Below are 14,179 nucleotides of genomic sequence, written 5' to 3'. Positions count from 1 at the left end.
CCCAAAGAACAGAAAAGGGTTCTCTCGTGTCAGCTGGTAGTTAATCTTCTTTAGACCCATCACCAATACACAAGCCAGGGCTAAGAAGAGCAGGCCAAGAAGACCTTGTCCTTCATGTCACTCTCTGGATTTAAAACCCTCCAGTGGGATCCTTTAGCTGTCCAGGGAGAGAGCAATGCATCTCTCGAATTCTGAGCCAAACCCCGTGTGGGGTCTGTCTCTGTGCCTTCCTAGCTATGTGACTCGGAGCTGGTGAAGTAACCTGTTGACCTCAGTTTCTTATCTGTAAATTGGGGATAATACTCATGTCATGAGAATATCATAAGGATTAAGTGATATCGAATTTTAAATTACAGTGTTCATTTTTGGAGAGTATGCAGTGAAATGCTGCCAGTTGAAACACAGATTGGAAGGAGTTTTTGGAAAGCCATTTGGCAACAAGGATCAAGAGGCTGAAAATGCTCATGCCCTTTGACCCCGTCATTCCAGTTATGGGAACTAACTGTGAAGGCGTAATCAAAAACAAGGTCAAAGACTGACATACAAGGATGCTGATCGCAGCTTTATTTATATTTATGTAAAACTGGAAACAACCCAAATACACAGTGCTAGGAGAATGATTAAATAAATTACTGTGCATTCACAGGATGGAATATTAGATACTGTTTAAGATGATTTTTATAAAGAATTTTTAATAATGTGGGAGATCCCCTTTAAAATGCTACATGATTAAAGGATGGAGACATTATATAAAAATGCCAGGAAGAAGTATATCAGGATGGGCTATTGTCTTCTTTCTTTTTGTGTTTTACAATTTTTCTACAACGAGTATATTTTTTTTTTTAAAAATTGAAAGGTCACAACTAAACTTAAAAATATGAAAGCCTTAACAAAGGGCCTGCTATACGATAGGTACTTAAGTGTGAGTCCCCTCCCCCCCTCCAGCCCCTTAGCATTCTTACTAAGTGGCTGCTGATCTGCCCTCGTCAATTTCTTACCTTATTTCCTGCTTTCCTTTGGACTCCAGGCCCTTCCATACTTCTGAACTCCCTGTACCTCCCAGGACCTTTCATGCTTTTCCACACACCCTAGTATTTGTCCGTGCTGGAAGAAGTTACAGGTCTCTCCTCCCCAGACCTAGTTAAACCCTATTCAGTATGACTCTATCTGCACACCTGCACTGAGACTCGGGGTGGGTAAGGTTCCCCCTCCTCGTGCCTTGATTAGAACTCTTATGCTTTGTGCTGTGTTGAGCACACACTGCTGTTTCACCACAACACAGAGGGTGACTACAGCAAGTACACACACTGTACCTGGCTCACCTCTGAATTCTCAGTGCTGGGCATGATGCCTGGGTCTTAGCAGTGAGTCAATGAGTACAGAAGCGAGAGACTCTTATTCCAGCACCTTAACTCACAAGTCACCTCTCAAGGTCCTTGTCATTTACAAATGCCAAAATGCCCTCCTTCCTCACCTTTGAGCCACCTTACCAGCTGGACCATCTGCCTGTGACTTTCCCCATTACCACTTCTTCCCAAGACGGTCAACCTGCCTTTCTCCAACCTTTTCAATGTCTCCTAAATCCCACCTATCCTATGAAACAGGACTTCCTCTGCCACTTCCCATTCAGGGGCCCCTGGATCCCCATTTAGCCATTCTGACTGTCTGGTGTCGGTTTCTAGCCAGTGCTAGATCACCTCCATTTGTATCTTCTGCAAAGTCCCAAATTGAACGTACTGCGTTGCCCCCAGCTGGCCCCTCTTTTTCTACTAACACATTTCTGCTCAGCACTGCTAAGCTTTTGGCTCACCCAAAAGGTTTGACAAATTTTTTCTTCTCTCCTAATTCATCCCCCAAAGCCAAGCTGTCATCCAGCCCTGCCTTTTTCCCCCTCAGAAATGTTTTCAGATTTCGTCTCCCAATTTTAAGGACAACCACGTTACAATTGCCCCTAGAAATATGTTATTTCTGCCCCTAGAAATATGTTCTTTTGAGCTGTTGAGAGGTCTTGTTCTTTTGAGCTGTCGACCCCGTCTCCTTGCTGGAGTTTGCAGCTCCCAAATCGCATTCCCTTTGCCGCAGAAGCTTAAGTGACAAGGAACATAAAATGAGCTATCGTCCTACTGCAAAATGCCCCCAACCCCAAAAGGAGCCGGATGGTGGCAACGGAGAACCATATAGCTTCTGCGGTCTCTCTGCCCGGCCACTGTGCAAAGTATATTAGAAGAGGTCTCTTGGAGAAACTTCCTCTGTCTTTTGCTTTTCACAAAGACCAAGCAAGGAGAGTGTGGAAAAGAAAACAACAAAAAACAAAATGAAAGGAAAACCTGCCCCCAGAAAAACAGAGACAGCATTTTCTCTTGAACTTGCTGCAGTCAGGCTTCTGCCCTCACTAGGTACAGACATTCCCATCGTCAAGGTTACCCGTGACTGCCTTGATACTAATTCTGGGTCCTCATCTTACCGTACCCCACAGGAACGTTTGACCCAAATGAGTTACTCCTTCCTCCCTAGAATACTGCCCTCAGTTGGCTTCTGGCACTGCACTCTCTCCTAGTTTTATTCCAGACTTCCTGGTGGCTGCTTCTCAGTCTTATTTGCTGTCCTCCCTATTTCACAGACTACAAACATTGTAGCATCCTAGGGCTCAGTTCTTTGACCATCTTCTCTCCTCTATACTTGCCAAGCTCATCGAGTCTCTTGGTATTAAATATCACATTTATATTCCAGTCTGAAGCTCTCCCCAAACCTCTGACTTTTATACCCATGGCTCCAACATCTCCACTTAGCTGTCCAACAGACACCACAAACTTCACAATCCAAAATCTAGTTCCTGATCTCCTCTCCCAAATCTGTTCCCCATCTCGGCTGTGGGCTACGCCATCCTTCCCATTGTTCAGGCCAGAATCCTCGATGTCACCCTCTAACGACCCTTTTCCTCTCACACCCTGCAAGAGGTATGCCACTCTCCCTTCAAAATACTTCCAGGATCCAGACACTTCTCATCACCTCTACCGCCCTGTGACCCAAGACACCCTCACCTCTCACCTGGGATTGTTCAATAGTTAACTAACTGGCGTCCTCTTTTCAGTTTTGCCCGCTTAGCATCTATTCTCCACTGACGCTCATGTTACAGCCAGATCATGGGTCAAAACCTCCAGAGGTTCCAATCTCAATATGCATAAAGGCCAAAGTTTTTAAATGACCTGTACTTAGGGTTACCATAAAGTTTCTCATCCAAACCAGGACATGTGTTTAATAAAATAATATCGCGACAATAAGTATACATTTGGATTGTCCCAGGCCAACAAGAGATATATGTAGCCTTCCCATAATCCTCTACACAGTCTGGTCCCCTGTCAGCTCTATGACGTCATCCCCTTCTCTTTTCTTCCTTGATCCTTCTCCTCAGCCACATTGGTTTCCTTGCTGTTATTTAAACATGTCAGACGTGCATCTTCTCAGGGGCTTTTTCTGCTTGTTATAACTTCTTCTCCCGTTTGTTTACATGGCTCGCCCCCTCGCCTTCTGGTCTCTGAACAACTGTCACATTCCCAGAAAGGTCCTCCTTGACCATTCGACTTAAAACTGAGACCCCACTCCTGCACTTCTTACCGACATTTCTTGTTTTATTCTTCTCCATAGCATTTCTTTTTCCATCATTTCTACAGAATATGTTCACTGGATATAGAATTCTAGGTTGACAGTGTTTTTTCTTTCAGCACTTAAAGACACCATTCCACCGTCTTTTTCTATTACAATGGACATTTATATACCTTGAAACGGTAAATAATTGACACCGGTTAATACACATACGTTTTCTCAGCACTTGTTTGCGGTGGAGCTCCTGGAGCTCCTTGCTTTCCTGGAGCTCCCCTAAGTTTGAATGGGGTATTTGTTTCATTGGATGCAGATAACACACATTTCACCAGGCACTGGTGGGAGTGTCTCGTCTTGCATCCAAATATTCAGGGTCTTTCTGATTCTTCCTCTTGAACTCCCTCTGTCACTCATACTGCTGAATGGAAGGCCATAATAAATCCAACTGTAGTTTTGTGCAGGGCAAATTCTCCATTGTGGAAGAATTACGATAAAATGGTGTCACATTAAGTAGAAAAAAAGATGCCAAAATAGTCTGTAGATTACAAAGCATCATGAAAAGGCATTGGATTGCATTTTATATTATTGGATTATACAATGCATTGGATTGCATTTTATATTATTACTCTTTCATATTTCTCACTGGCACATCAATCAGACCTTACTTTCCTAACGTGCAAGGAAGGAAAAGGCTGCATCTGTCTGGGATGAGGGCCTGGGCAGGGAGTTAGCACAACTCTTGTGCCAATGTTCCAGTGTCATTACCCCAAACTCAATAGGCTGCAAACTTACTTCGTTATGTTCTCCTCAAACTAAGCCTCCTTTCTAGGTCGTTTCTATCCCTAGCACCTTCGGGTTTCCAGCCTTCCAGGTGCAAAACCTGGAGTTAAGAAGAAGAGAAGCTTAGGATAGTTCTGTAACTGTTCCTTCTCCATCTGTGGCTGAGGCTATTATCCAGTTTTTCTAAATCTTACCCCGATTCATTCCTCCTCTCCATTTCTAGCACCAAAACCTTGAACTAAACCCTCCTTAACTCATGCCTGGATGATTACAGTTGGCCTCCCTGACCCACTCTGTCTTCATACTAACTCTCCCTTTGTACACTGCCAGAAGAACCTTCCAACAACAATTATAGCCCTAAGGCACCACTGCCCACTGCCCCGAATTAAAATTTCCCCACCAGAGGGGAGGGCATTTCAAGTCTTTCATAATATGATCACCTCCTGCAGACCTCACCTGTCACAGCCCACAAGCTGTGTGCACAAAAATATTCCATCATGAGGCTCAGTTGGTCAATGAACCCTGGGAGCCAGCACCCCGGCATCCCCCGTCCTGACCTCAGGTGGAGTCCAGAACGGGTCTTGCTCTCTTCAAAGGCAGTATCTGGTGTGTTCCTTCCTACTAGAAACTTTACTATGTGTCTCATGACCCACTAGGTTTCACATTGTATCTGTCAGACAGCATCATTGCATTTGTAAAGATACATTTTACTCATTGACCAAACTCTGTGACCAACTTCATGGCTAAGACTTCACAGGTCCTGAAAGGACAGAAGACAGCATGGTCTAGGGGGAAGATCACAAGCTTTGGGGCCAGGAAGCACTGGCTTCAAATTCCGGTTTGCCGATTGACCACCAGCTTCATGACCCTGGGAATGTCACTTGATCTTTTGGTTCCTCAGTTTTTTTCCCCTCACTATTATTATTTTTGAGAAACAGTTCATGTACCATAGAGTTCACCCTTTTTAAAGTAGATAATTCAGTAGTATATTCACAAAGTTGTACAAATGTCACAATGATCCAATTCCAGAACACTCATCACCCCCAAAAGAAACCCTGTATCCATTAACAGTCACTTCCTGTTTTCCTCTCTCCCAGCCCCTGACAACCACCAGTCTGCTTTCTGTCCCCTATGGATTTGCATTAGCCTCAGTTTTAATTAACTCTAAGTTGAATATAACACTTACCTTATAGGACTAACGTGAGGATTGCTAAGCCTCTAGCTCAGTGTTGGCATCTAAGAGGACTTTAATAAATTGCTAAACCCTTCAGAGTCCCCAGTATGAAACCCTGAGCTCCACTCAACCCATCATCTTTATCACCATCCTCAACCTTACACTCTGTTCTTGCCCCTCAGCTCATTTTTGTCTCCTAGATCACTGCCTCTCCAAACCCAACATTGAAGATCCAGCTGAAATTCTACCCCTACTTGTGAAACCTTCTCCAGTGTAACTTCTGTTTTTCCCATGGTTTTCCTAAGCTACCCTGAAGACAGAAAAAAAAGCCCTTCGGCCTGACTTTAAACATTTCCAACATAATGAGATTTGGGCCGTGACTCCAGGCTAATCAAACTTGTGTTTATTCTAGATTTTGCTTTGTGACACATCCAGGACAGCTCATACACACAGCTGCTTTGTTACAATAAAGAAAAAGAGTGCTACAGTTTTTTCAGGAGAGATTTCTGATCTTGCAACCAAACCGCCATTACGAGATGATGTTGAAGCAATAAACAGTGACATTTCAGTAGCTCTGTACATGGCAGTTATATTTTTCCACATTCTTGTGATTTGCAAATTTACAGCCATCAAAGATTACAGCCTCTTCAGAGTTTATTTGGTCTCGGAAACCTTCTTAATGAGTTTGACATTTTTATTAGGCTCAAAGTCTTCCACCAAAGCCTGGTGCAATTATAGTCATTTATCAAGTAGCCAACATGAAAAAAGCCCTGGCAGGTCCGTGGCAATGCCTCCCAAAGTCTGGCCGCCCGGGGATGCTCACCCAGTTTTCCATTCCCTTGTTCTGGAAGCACTGTGGAGACCAGGGGGGCAATCGCTGGAGCTGGGATAAGCGTTGACGACCTGTAATGCTCTTTCTAAGCTGCGAAATGCTTTCATTCTAGCTTGATTTCACAAATGCATCAATTATCCCCACTGCCCTAGCCCAAGCCTTGAGGGAATAAAGGGAAAGAGACTGCTCTTACACGCAGCAGAAATCGCTCTTTAATGATACTCTTTAGGATAACACAACAGTTCATGGCTCTTGCTCTGTTGTCAAATGGAGCTGGTTTCGAATCTCACTTCTATCATTTATTCATCCTGGCTTTGGGCATGTTATTTGCTCTCTCTAAAACCACATTTCCTCATTATTAAGATGAGTGTAGTAACATGTAAAGTGCTGTTACTTTGTAGCATGTAGAATGCAGCAACTGTTCAATGAATGATGGCCACTCTTACTATTTTAGTTATCATCACCATCATCACTATCATCCTCATCAGACAACATTCTTAGGAACTGATTGTGGAGGTCATTAAAAATGGTTGAGTATGGGAACAAACTTCCAGTTATAAGATAAATAAATCCTGGGGATGTTACGCACTTAACAATACTGTATTGTATACTTGAAAGTTGCTAAGAGAGTAGATCCTAAAAGTTCTTCATCACAAGAAAAAAAAAAACTGTTAACTACGTGAGGTGATAGATGTTAACTAAACTGACTGGTAATCATTTTTCAGTACACACACATAACAAATCTTTATGCTGTATACCTTCAACGAACACAATGTTATATGTCAATTTTATCTGAATAAAACTAAAAAAAACAACAAAACAAAAAATGGTTAACTATAATTCATTCAAATAATTTCCAATAATTCCTTTTCTATGCCCACACACCAAATATTTAGAAAGTGTCATGTATGTGTAAGGCACTTTATTAAGTATTATGGGAAGAATAATGATTAAGAAGACACATTCTTTTCTCAAGGATCTTAGAGAAGAATACAAGTAACATATGCTCTTACTAAGACGAGACCAAGAAAAAAATGAAGAGTTCCAAGAGAAGAGGAAACAAAGCCCTATGGGAATTCAGAAGAAAAGTGAAATCAGGGAAGGCTTCCTGGAGGAGGTGACACCTGAGCTAGAGAAGTGATGATGGTGAAGTGATTTGACCATTGGAAGACTAGGAGACAGGCATTCCAGGAAGAGGACAAGGCTGGGAAATCCAGACAGAACTTTCTGTGTGAGTGGCAGTCTTGCACAGAATACTCTCGAATCCACAGAATTGACTGTAGCTAATTAGTGGCATTTTCCCAAGGTCACACTGTTATAAAATCTTAATTGCTGTTTCAATCTTTAAAGAAAAAAAAAAGCTTTTGGTGCTCATATCAGTCGCTTCGGAAGGGAAATTAAAAAGGTTTTCCCTAGATGGAGTCATAACAGAAAGATGACAATAACCAAGCCTGGATGGTTCAGAATTTGAGACGTGAGCGCTTACAGGAAGACAGAGAGTCAAAGTGCATCTCAGCGAGATCTGTGGCTCTGCCGCTGAAAAGGAACTTTGCATACTGGGGTGCATTGTGGGGAAGACATTGGGGCTTTATGCAGCTCCCGGTCTTTAGGCACAAAGCGAGCTCCCCACATAATGCAGGGAGATGACATTTGCCCTTGAGTGCACACACATTCCTCAGGGCCGCAGCCAGCAGCCACCGTAGCAGCTGAGTGGCAGAGTGGAAGAGTTCTTACTTAAAAAAAAAAAGTGCTCATCAGGTTTTACGAAGCAAATGGAGCGGGACCTTGAGGGGGCGGGGAGAGGTGGTGCATGCCACCGGATTGATGGAGTCTAATTACCTTGCGTTGGGCAGGGTTCCTGGTTTTAGGTTCTTTCTACCCTTGAGATACTCCACAGTATTTCCATGACCTCGCAGGTGACCAGGCTCTGGTCAGAACAGTGAACAGCTTGCGTTAAGTCTGAGCCTCAAATTTTGGCACTAAGAGAAGACATTATAACGTGTATGGAAAGGGTCTGGCATGGCAGGGGCTCCGTCCGTGTCCGGTTGGCATGTGACAATGTGAGTGAATATACTGATGGAAAGTGAGTTCCGTGTGTGACGTCAGCTCAGAGGACTTGGATCCTCCTCAGGCAACAAACATCCATATTTCCACTTGGATGGGAAAAGCCACAGCAAATCCATCAATCAAGTATTTATCTCGTACATACCGTGTAACCAGCATTGCACCATGCTAGAGTCAGAGGGCTGCATTCAAAGAAATATAATACATGCCCCCTGATCTCAAAGGTTTACCATTTAGTTTGGGAGACAAAACTAAGCCACATGAAATAAATACTTGTACCCAGCATCATTTAGGGTTTTACTAAGGTTTTCAAGCGGTCCCAACTGTAAATATTGACTGTGAGTGCAAGTGGGGTTCAGAGAATATAAAAAGGTCAGAGCAAGTATGAGTAGTTAAAAAAGGAGTCACAAAGTAGGTGGAACTTTCCCTGGGTTGCTCCTGACATAGGTGACACATACCTTCATCAGTCTGTAAAAAACAACTTTTCAGGGAAACTGAAAGAGCATTCTTTATTAGATCTCTTTAAGTACTAAGCAATCTTGTGAGATAATTGTCATCCGAGGTTATCTGGTTTGTCAGAGGTGGGGAGGGATTCGAACCCAGCTCTGTTCTTGAACCTCCCACAGCTAACACAAGTATGGTGGAAATTGCTTAAGCCCTGTTCTCATTTTAAATATTAGAAAATAAAATGGTTCTTTCGGAAGCATATTCAGAATAGTATGGTTTTTCTGGATCATGCATACATTATGTGGCTGGGGGGTATTGAGAGTGAAAAGCAGCCTTCAATAGGACTAATCTCTTGTGCAGTGGTACTAAATTAAGAACCTAGGAAGGAGATTCCTTCTCCCACCTGGGAGTTTAATTATGGAAATGCCATTCTTGGCACTAGCCTGGGGCATCCGCTGCCTTGAAGAATATGAACAATTCAATTAGCAACGACATGGATTACAGAGAAGGCTTGGTGGGAAAACATGAGCTCCTCAGGGATGCGGTGAGGTTCTCTCAGACACAAATCTGTGAGGCCTGCTAGTTTCTGCCTCAAAAGACTATCTTAGGGACTTCCCTGGTGGCGCAGTGGTTGGGAGTCCGCCTGCCGATGCAGGGGACACGGGTTCGTGCCCCGGTCCGGGAAGATCCCACATGGCGCGGAGCGGCTGGGCCCGTGAGCCATGGCCGCTGAGCCTGCGCGTGCGGAGCCTATGCTCCGCAACGGGAGAGGCCACGACAGTGAGAGGCCCGCGTACGGCAAAAAAAAAAAAGACTATCTTAGTTACTGTCAACAGCCCTGAGTCCTTGGCTGTGCGTAGAAGACTCCAGCACAAAGCCTGGGGGAGAGGAGGAGTGCAGTAGGGCAGGGGGAAAATAGACTCAGCAAGATAATGAAACTTCTCCCCAACCTTTTGTCAAATCCTGGTCTTTCCAAGGAATCCTCTAGTGTGTTTATACTTGATACCATGTATACATGCAGGCCCTCCTCTTCTCAATTCCCATCAATGCCTTCAGATTAAAGGTCAAACTCTTGGCTTTGGGGTATATCCTGGCTGACTTCTCAAGTCTCCTGATGTAGCCTCATCAGCCACGCTGGCATTTTCCAAACGTATCATGGGTTGAATACTGTCTGCCCTTGATTTTTGTTCTTGTTTCCCTGGCCTGGAAGGCCCCTCTTGTTCATCTTACCTGACCAACGCTCACCCGTCTTCCAAGGTCTAAGCTAACAGTGACTGGCTCTGCCAACCCTGGTGACCCTACCCTCCGATACAACCCTTCCTCTCTCTCTCTCTGTTGCTGTCCTCCTTACTCAGCTTAGCCTGTACCGATGAGCACTTCTCTCTCCCCTGGGAGCACCTTGAATCATGGTTAATTCATCTGGGCGATCCTGGGATCCAGCACAGGATCTGGCTCAGAGCAGGCACTCGCTAAATGTATGAGGGAGAAATGAAAAGCAATTCAAGGGGGTGCCTGAACCCACTTCCTTTGGGGCTGACACAGGCGCTACCCTGATGAGATGCACTGTACAACCCTGGGGGCTCAGAAGCTGTGCTTGGGGGTTGGGTGGTGGGATCTACTTTCCAATCCCAGGAGGCCGTGGATGGAAGAGACTTTTCTCACATGGGATGTTGAGCTTGTTAAAAACCCGTAAGTGCTATCCAGTGACTTGGAAGAGAAGTGGGTACAGTATGCAAGGGAAATGAATCCATCAAAGCTCAGTCATTTGACGAGGGAACGTCTCATCTTGTTTTTCCAAGTAAAATAAAAAAGCTGTGTTCTCTTGTTAAACATGCTTTTTGGTGAAAAACCTTTTCTCTATAAATCTTATTATAATTCTAATGACTTGTATCATGATGCTCTTTACAGTGTGTGTTGTCTATCGGAAGAACTGGCATAAGTATTCTGTATCAAGACGTCAGAAAGAGCTGCGCAGGTTATAAGAATATATAATCCATTTAGCATCTCTCTGAAAATCTGCAAAATACCAGACACTGAAGATCCACTGTCGGTTTTAGCCAGGCTGCTTTTACACATTCTTGCCTGTTTGAGAAAGAAGATTCTGGGTCGCACCAAAGAAGGCCTATGACTGAAAGCATACCCAGGAATTTGAGAAATTTGAGGCTATGATTTAGAAATAATCTAAAGAGTCTACATTCCACCCAAAAAAACAAGATTAAAAGAACAATATTGTTGGAACATTAAGAAAAGAAACAACTTCAAAGCTAAACTTTCAAGCAAAGAATTTGGACTGAAGGAAAAAAGTGAAATCTAGTCAAATATTTTGGTTTAGCAATAGTTCCTCTTTGCCTCACCCAGCTTCGTTCCCTAAAGCTTACGGCTTCAGTGTCTCTTGGCGGCTTTCCTTCGTCCCCACCCCATCGCTGGCTGCAGCTCTTAAACAATGGCATTCCAAGCCAGGAGGGCCAGGGTCAACCCAAGGCCCAGCAAACCACCATCACCCTTCCACCTCGCTCTGCTTCTGCGCTCCTCAAACAGGACATCATTCCTCAGGTAGGAAGTCTACAGGGTTCTCACCCCACCATGCACAACAGGAAACAGACAGACAATGGTCCCATCATGAACAGGTTGGCCAAATGGAGCCTGAAGGGCACTGTCCATGCAAGGATCACCCTGGGCCTCTTCAACACCAGGAACCTTTAGAATTCAAAGAGGCCCAACAAGCGTCTTGATCTGGAGTAACTAGATAAAACTAAGTATCTTAGTTTGTTCCCATGGAACCAGTCTTGGGTTGCTAAGGACAATCTGAGTGGTAACTCACTGTTCACAAAATACAAAACTCTCAGCCATAAGCTTTTACAGCACCTCCTGGGAGGTGGACGCTTACTGCATTTATTGGGTTAGAGAAACAGATGGCTACTTCTGGAACTGGGTAGAAGATGTTCCTTTTTTCATATAAGAGTCTTTAGATAATTACCTTGTGTTTGTACTTGGAAAAAAGAGAAAGGGAGAAAGCCACAACGATGTCATGATTTTGACTACATCTCTACCCACAGAGGGGTGGCACGCACCATGTCATTTGTGGAAGGCCACTGTCCCTTCAAACCAGTCGGCGAAATAGAAAGTTGCCTTTTACTCAGAGATTTCTCTAAAGACATGTTTTTAATAAAGGATGGAATGAATACTCATAAGAAACAAAAATACAAACAAGGAATACCTCAAGGACATTCTGATTGTGATTGAAAAACAAAAAAACCAAAACAGAAGCTTTGCTGGGAAAGAAAAGTAATGATGAGGTTAGACAGAAGGACTCATGTCCTGACATTAAGGTTAGGAGATGCTGAAACAGTCACGCCAGAAAGCTGTACCATTTCTCATTGAAACCAAAATATGCAGTTATGCAAACACAGACAGAAACCCTTCTCTGCCACTCAGGATGACCTTAGCCTCTCTGGGTCTTGGTTTCCTTATCTGTAGAATGGGTATAACAGTACCTGCCATCTTTAAATGGATGGTGTTGAGCTAGCAGACCTTGCGATGATGGGGTGAGGGGATTCTTCTGCTCTAATAATTCAGGGGAGGATGTTCTTTAATTAATTACTAACAGGGCTGTGGGAATACAATAACTGCTAAAGGATGCTAGCTTCTTCCTTTGGACTGGCATATACATACATGCAATTTTAGGCCTTTCGAATTTCCCAAGCTCTAACTAAATTGCTTATTAAAACAAATTTTTAGTATTCACAGTGTCTGACTTCCAAGGCTTCCTGCCCATAGTGGCTTTCCAGCATCACCCAGTATCTACACAGAAGTACCACCGCACAGCTTCCAATCCCAGTCTGATTAAAGAGAGAAGAAGCTCATACCTTTAGTTTAGTAACAACATCACTTGACTTTCCAAACTCAGTTCATCCCTGGCCTCCATGCTCTGCCACTCAATTCCCACCATGGGGACTGCCCAGCCCCGTACATACCTGGTTAATGCTTCCTCCTTCTTGAATGCCCAGCTCAGATGTCACCACCTCAGAGAAGGCGTCCCCAAGTCCCTAATCCCAGGGACACTCAGATACTAACTCATCTCTGCTCCCAAGCTTTTTGTGCCTTCTTCAGGCATACAACATACTTCGTTTACATCTCTCTCTCTCGACTGTTAATTCCTCCAGGCCAAGGCTATATCTTATTTTCCTTTATGCCCCAGCATATCCTGAAGTCTGACATATTGTAGGCAGTGAGTGAATGCTTGCTGTGAAAATAGAGGCAAGAGTACGAGTGACCTGGAGCATTGCCTTCACATGTCTGCTCTCAGTGCCGAGGGGGAGGCCCAAGGTCTCCACCGAAGGCAGTGTGGGGAACTTTTGGATTCGGGAAGTCTGAATCACCTGGTCACACCTGAGTCAGGTTGGATCCTCCTGGGCTAGGGCAGAAGCTGGCTCACAGAGAAGCAGAAGCCCTAGCTTGAAAGAGATCCATGCAGGCTTGGGAATGGACTGGAGCAAATGGTGGCAGCAGTCCAGTGGGTGCCTGGGCTGTGAGGCAAAAGGTGCAGAGGGAGGCACCTGGCAGGAAAAGACACCCCATACTATGTGCTTAGCCCCCCACGGAACTCACATACTTCTGCCCCTACACCTCCCAGCTCCTCAGCTCCCTCCTGTCCTTGCGCGCCCTCCCCTCTGCCCCCTTTCCCATTGGCCTCCTCTCTTAGTGGCTATAAACAGCCACTGATTTGACAGCAAGAATTTCCAACCAGACACAGAGAAGAGAAAGGGAGATGAGACAGTGGGTCCGGGAAAGGGCAGGAGCAGCTATGAGGGGTGTTACCATCCTGCCCATGTCACACAGCCTCCAGCAACTTAGTGTTTTTATGTTTTTTTTTTTTTTTTTTTTTTTTTTTTTTGCGGTACGCGGGCCTCTCACTGCTGTGGCCTCTTCCACTGCGGAGCACAGGCTCCGGATGCGCAGGCTCAGCGGCCATGGCTCACGGGCCCAGCCGCTCCGCGGCATGTGGGATCTTCCCGGACCGGGGCACGAACCCGTGTCCCCTGCATCGGCAGGCGGACTCCCAACCACGGTGCCACCAGGGAAGCCCCTTAGTGTGTTTTTAAAAGGCCCCCATGCGGCTTTCGTATGGGTTCTTCTTATCACAATGATGGTAAGGGGCAAGGCTGGGGAAGGCAGAGAACCTCCGATTAAGTGATTTGATCTCTTTCTGGAAAGAACTCGAACTATAGACCTCAATTCTCCCTAGCTGTAAACCCTTGGAAAAGTTAATTAACCTTTCTGAG

The 14,179-nt window shown here is 44.7% G+C and overlaps 1 protein-coding gene across 4 annotated transcripts in view; it reads right to left on the bottom strand.

Moving 5' to 3' along the window:
- Positions 1-14,179, bottom strand: part of THSD4 (thrombospondin type 1 domain containing 4) — a 571,466-nt gene that overhangs the window by 155,759 nt on the left and 401,528 nt on the right. The window lies entirely within an intron of this gene.

Source organism: Pseudorca crassidens, chromosome 1 (genome assembly GCF_039906515.1).
Source record: "Pseudorca crassidens isolate mPseCra1 chromosome 1, mPseCra1.hap1, whole genome shotgun sequence".
Classification (NCBI taxonomy): Eukaryota; Metazoa; Chordata; class Mammalia; order Artiodactyla; family Delphinidae; genus Pseudorca; species Pseudorca crassidens.
This window is presented reverse-complemented; position numbering and strand designations above follow the sequence as displayed.